Source organism: Echinops telfairi, unplaced genomic scaffold, assembly GCF_000313985.2.
Source record: "Echinops telfairi isolate 266 unplaced genomic scaffold, ASM31398v2 ScPeMD7_443;HRSCAF=831, whole genome shotgun sequence".
NCBI lineage: Eukaryota > Metazoa > Chordata > Mammalia > Afrosoricida > Tenrecidae > Echinops > Echinops telfairi.
In genome coordinates this window covers 82,762,036-82,768,228 of record NW_022104341.1, presented here as the reverse complement: position 1 = coordinate 82,768,228, position 6,193 = coordinate 82,762,036, and the positions used below count along the sequence as shown (strand labels likewise).

The following is a 6,193-nucleotide window of genomic DNA, read 5'->3' as shown; positions in this document are numbered from 1 at the left end:
TAAATTCTTCTGCCCTGTCACTGAAAGCAATGATCTCCGTAGGGCACACGAAGGTGAAGTCAAGAGGGTAAAAAAAGAACACTATGTATTTTCCTGGAAAGAAGGAATCCACAGGTTAGTCTTTGAAACAGACACCCTTAGCCTTTACAGAAAATGGAAACCTAAAAAAGAGCGATTTCCTATGGGAGAAAAATAACCCTTTGAGCGGATATTGTACACAGTTGTTAAAGTGTCAGCATAAGTGTCTCCTAGCATGTATTTCAGAATTTGCTGCAGGAGGACCTGGGGCACTCCAGCTCCATGCTTTATTCTGCTATCTCCACATTAGCTATTAACTATAAAATAACATATTTAAGTCTGAATTTGATCGTCTAAGAGTAGCGAAGACATCAGCATAACATCGAGTGCCATTCCAATAAAGAAAAGCAAAATGCAATCATTCCCTTATCACCTTTATGTGGGTAGTCTTATGTTAATGCTTAAAAGGAATTCCCAGAAAAGCAATATATCAACAAGAGGAAGTCAGTCTTTGTACTTCCTTTCACGAGGATGGGACAGGTAAGGACCGGAATCTTAACAAACTGGTTCTTAGCAAGCCTGCCAGAACAAGGAAAAAGTAGTTCCAAGAGTTCAGGTGGGTTATAATAGAACTTTTAATGGGAATTTCATTGACATCACTCAAATCACTGGTTGAAGTAGGTTTTAAATCCAAGTAGTCTCTCACCACACCTAATGGGCTGAGCTATGGAACAACTCCAAACCCTCATTTATTACCAGGAAGTGGCATTGTCTGAAAATCAAGGAAGAGGACCTTCTTGACATTTACTTTGAAAAGCAGTCACTGAAAACTGACTCATCTGAGTATCCCTCCAGGGTTTTGTGAAACAAGCCCTTTGAAGCCTCAGCAGGTCAAGCCCTGGAGGGCAGAGCAGCTCCACCTAGAACCTAGTCTAGTGTCTATACTCTCAGGCCCAATCACTCCCTCAGGGGCTAGAACCTTGTTTGTCAGGAAGTTTCCCTTTGTAGGGCACCATGTAACTGTTCTCCTCACATCTAACAAGGAGAGATGTGTTGGGAAATCTAGTTAAAAAGCCCCACCCAAGAAACAAATCCAAGAACTGACACAATATCATTAAGAAGAGTCTACCTGACACCTGATTTTACATTCTAAGGAAATCTGTATCTTTAATTGTCCCAGGAGACCTAGATAATAAGAAAGGGAAAGCCTTATTAGAGATTGCCAAGTGTCTGCATGTGCATGTTAAAACCATGACAACAGAAAGGAGAGTTGCTTCAACTTGTAATACCAATTCATCCCTGGGGGAACAACAGAAGTTAAGGAGATGGGCCTGGGCCCTTTAACAGATATAGCAGCCGTAATACACAGTTCACAAATATACATTGAACAGTAGACTAACCCAAAGGCTTGAGAAAGTATAGACAGTGTCAAAATTTAAGTTGTATATTTAAATTTACATCTCTTACAGTAAGAGATGAAAATTTCTCTAATAAAACAATCCAGAAGTATGGGGAAAATCAAATTGCACTAATGTGACAATATAATGAAGTATGTGCATACTCCAAAAGAGCTCTAGGATCAAAGATATGTAAGTACTATAAACACCATTTCACTTTAACATGAAGGCAATAGACTCATGTCCTAAAAAACACTGTACTAGCAGGATATAGAAAACTTTTACACATCAAGTATAAGATAACAGAAATTCAACCAGCTATCCCTAGATTATAAAATAATTCCATTTTAATGAGGTCAATGTAACTAATTTTTCTTACCTTTGTAGTCAGTCAGGCTGATATCTTTGAACTGACCATCAGGCATAACTGCTGTAGCTTTGAAGTTGGGGGCAGGGTGCCCAATTTTTGCAGTTCCTGAAGACATCTTGTTAACAGCTACAAAAGATAGGAGGACTGATTAGAACAAGTCTTGTTTTTCTAGATAAACGTTAGCTAGCCTTCCTCTTTCGTCTACTTAAGTCACTCTGCTGTAGAAGAATCAAGAATTGGGTCTAGTAGTCCTGAATACATACCAGTAGTGCAAGCTCACAGCCAAAGATCACAACCGAAGGATGTGAGCCCGAGTTTTTCAGCTTCAGGAACAAAACCAGATGTTACAAGTCTCTGAATTTGCCTTTACTCTCACTTTATACTGGAAATTTTTAAGCTAAGTCAAAGCCATCTTTTTTACCTTCTCTTAGGCATACTCACAAATTTTTGTGAAATAACATTTTCTTCTGCTCTTCCATTCACAGAAAAACACTGAAGGGAGAGGTGGAGTCTCAAGCCAGAAGACAAGGGCACACACAACACACAATACCTCCTCGGTGTGCTTGACTCCCAGAAGCCATAATGCTGCCTTTTTGTGACTCGTGCCTCCACCAGCCTTAATCCACACTTGCAGTTTCTCTAGGTGGACTTGACCAAGAGAGTACACACCCTAAAGCGCCAATCCCTACCATGATTTTGGCATCTGTTCACAATTTCACCCCACTTTTGGTAAAGTGGCTAGCCCTAAACTCCTTTCGAAAATGGGTTTCTGGCCTTGAGGCCAAATCCCCAGAACACAATTAAGTAGAGCCAAGAGTCCATTTGTTGCATCCGACACAAGTCAACGCCAAAATATGGAGTTATAAATTTAACTCATCGGTTTGAAATTCCATTTTCCCACAAGTCCCATAGCTCTTGGCTCGAAATACAACCTAAGGAAATGTGCGCATACCTAGAGTCGAAGGTTTTAATAGCACACTGCTTAAAAGAAAAGCCCTTAAGGCTCTACTCCATAAAGACACCGTAAATTACGCTGCAATATAACGATCAAGTACGATGTGTGCCGCATAACAATAGCGCCGCCCCCCCCAAAAAAAAAAACAAACCTGTTCTCCAGGTGGCACCACCACCGCAGCTCCACGAAAATGGTGGAAGGGCCGCTAGGGACCCCTTGGGAGATCTGCCCCAAGTACCCCCGGACCCTGGAGAGGCTCGCGCTTCCAAGCCCCGTTCCAGACACCTTCTAACTTCTCCTAACGCCACCGCACCCTAACAGTCCAGAAAACGCCAGAAGCCTGTCCAGCATTTGGGATTCTTCTGTAGCTCGGGTTAAGAAGACGGGGGAGGGACTAGATAGCCAAAACTCCACGGCAAGCGCAGTCAGAACCAGGATCACGTTCACCTGACGACACAACGGCCGGCTACAGGTGGCCCTGAGCAGCGACAGGTCGGATTCCAGGCCAGTTCTAGAAGCTTCCCGAACCCGCCCGGCGCTAAGCGAGGTTAGATAACAAGACCCCTCCCCCACCCGCCCCGAGCACCACGCCCAGGCCACTGCGTCCTCCGCTAAGGGGGGCGCGACGGGAACCGCGGCGAGCCCCGGCTTCCACAGGTCCCCGGACTCACAGGGCTGCCCTCCACCTCGGGGGTGAGCGCGCCGTGCGAAGGCTGTGGGGCGCGGGCCCCCCGAAGACCTGCGCGGGCCCCGGGCACACACACAAGGGGGGGGGCGCCACGAGGTTCGTTGCAGACACTCACCGGGGGCGCGAGGAGGAGCAAACACCACTCTGCAGCCAGGAAGAGAGCGTGCGACGCGCCGGCGGAGCGCGGCCTTTATAGCCTCGGGCTCTCGCGAGAGCCGGGCTGGGCCGGGGGTGCAGGGGGAGGAGAGAAGAGGGGATCGGCCCGGCGCCACGCCCCCCGCCCCGTCCCCGCGCGCCCCGCTGGGATGACTCAGCGCTTTTCCTCACTGGGGTCGTACCGGGGAGAGGCCGCTGACGTCTTAAATCCCCTTCCCCTTTGCAGCTGCTGCTCCAAACGGTTGAGGTCGAACTGTAGGATGACCTCTTGGCCCCCCTCGACCCCCAAAGGCCTCAAAAGTGATTTATGAGCTTAATGGCGAGTCAGCATTCCTGTACTTCTAGGACCTCGGCTCCCTGTGCGCCTTAAAACTCACGGGGCCTGGCTGCCTCTCTGAGGACCTCCCCTACGTCCACCAAGCCCTGGGAATTGTCTACATACTCTTATCCGATCCGCGCAGCCATTGTGCATAGGATCCCTCACTGCTGCAACCATTGAGAAAGCTGCTCGCGTTCCACTGACTGCTGTTTTCCATCCCTCCCACCATGGTAGCTGGAGGGAGTTTTTCTGAAATCTGATCCTGCCATTCCCAGATTTTAAAATTGCCTTGTGTTAGAAGGCCTCATTTTATGTGCGACCTTAGGGCAAGATTCTTAATCACACTGATAAAGGGAAAATCAATACTAGAAATAGAAGATTTGGTTTGTTAAAAACCCAAAATGTAACAGTCCCCTCCCTTACAGGAAAAATTTCTAAGTTTAATCCGTAGGTATGTCTTAAATGAGGAAGGAGGCCAATAAGATAAGGAGCCAGGTAGGAAGCATTCATTCAGGGGTGGTGGTCTGGTAAAGCCAGACACAGAAACATCCCCTAATTTAGATAGATAGATAAGGGATCATGGAGATTCAGGGGTTGGTGGTCTAATGGCCCCTGGAGAAATAATAGGTATAGATGATTTCCTAAAGATCACTGCAAGACCTGCTTTCTCAGAGTTATCAATTGTATCCTGTGACATTGTAAAAAACCTGATAGTAAAAACAAAACAAAACAACAACAAAAACTGATAGTCTCTTCCAATAATCTTTGTAAGAAAAACATGTTCTTGTATATTTACTTGTGGGTCAGGACTGAATGCTGAGACAGCTTGAGCAAGATACCCAGCTGTTTTCCTTCTGCAAGTACTTGCAGGAATAAACTTGGAATTTGTCAAATCAACCTGGTCTCTTTTTGGCTGTGGTGACAGGCTCACTTGTAGTCCGACAACAACACTTTTTTCACCTGTAAAATGGAAGTAAACTATTGACTTTATGACATGTAATAACATTAACATTCATATTTACTGGTTGTTGTGAAAGTAATTGATAGACTCTGCCATTCAGAACAGTACCTAGCGCTTATTCTGTAGCTGTTAATTATCTTTTCACTGTAACTGCTTCTCATTTGTAACACCTGAACAAGGGATACCTTAACGGCTTTTATTCAAACTTTTGTTCCCCCAGTTAGTTGACCTAAAGCCGTGGTTCTCAACCTTCCTCATGCTGCCACCCTTTCATACAGTTCCTCATGTGGTGGTGATGCCCCAACCGTAAAATTATTTTCCTTGCTACTTCATCACTGTCATTTTGCTATTATGAATCGGGCAACCTCTGTGAAAGGGTCGTTTGACCCCCAAAGGGTCTTGACCCACAGGTTGAGATCCGCTGATCTAGAGAAAGCATCTTTCAAGACAAGTCAAGCATTACTTCCTCTGAAATTGTTTCTGACTTCTCTCAGATCCCCCAAATGGACCATTGTCTCTTTTGTTCTTTTTGAAGCCATCTTACTTGTTTGCGTGTGTTCCTCCCCCTGCTAGATGGACTTTCTTGGAGGATCAGGCTTGGGTCACACCTCTTGGTGCTTCAGGTCACACAACACAGCACCTGATTTAAAATAGCTCAGTGTGTGAGTGTCTGATAAATAGTATTGTGTCCCCTTCTCTGGAATCTCCCTGCTCCCATACTACTAACTCCATTGAACCCTTATAGCAGGGGTAATAAATGGAGAAGTGTTGTGTCATGCCGGCTAAGCATTTTTATGTTTTTGTATTTATCATCCTATCTTGCAAAATAGGAATTTCTTTTCTTTCTTGCTATTTGTTTTTTCCTTCACTTTCTGTGAATGTTAGGTCTCTCCCGTGGGAGAAATGCCTCAGTCCTTGGGTTCATACGAGAAAAAATTCAAGCCGAATTGGTGATCTAAGTGAGTTTATAAAGGATAGAAGCAGCACAAACGCGCAGAACCGCAGGCCGGTCACACTGTCAGCCGCTGAGAGAACCAGCCAGGAAAACTTCTGGCTTTTCAGGCCCACCCACGACGCGCCATTGGGAGGTGTGGTCAACGATACTGTTTGACTCCATTGGCTGAATTAAGCTCACCTGGTCTAGATGGGGGTCCCACCCAGGTTTACAGGCTTCCTGTCTCAAAGACCTGAATGTGTGCTTGCCCTCCAGCCTTAAGCAGCTTTCAACTTCCTGTGATGGGGGAGGGAGGCTTTGGCTTGTAGAGTAAGATGAGCGGATTTTAACATTGGTAAAGCATTGGTAAAGCGGGACACCACTGACTGGGGCGG

The 6,193-nt window shown here is 45.7% G+C and overlaps 1 non-coding gene across 2 annotated transcripts; it reads right to left on the bottom strand.

Annotated features, from left to right (window-relative positions):
• Nucleotides 1-3,624, bottom strand: LOC101644216. 2 transcript variants are annotated; one of them, XR_006680252.1, is made up of 3 exons: nucleotides 3,544-3,624; nucleotides 1,795-1,911; nucleotides 1-93 (listed from the first exon to the last, which is right to left on the bottom strand). It is a non-coding gene; the product is annotated as an uncharacterized LOC101644216 (transcript). The 2 variants fall into 2 exon arrangements; XR_006680253.1 differs by lacking the exon at nucleotides 3,544-3,624 and adding an exon at nucleotides 3,188-3,205.
• Between the last annotated feature and the right edge of the window lie 2,569 nt (nucleotides 3,625-6,193).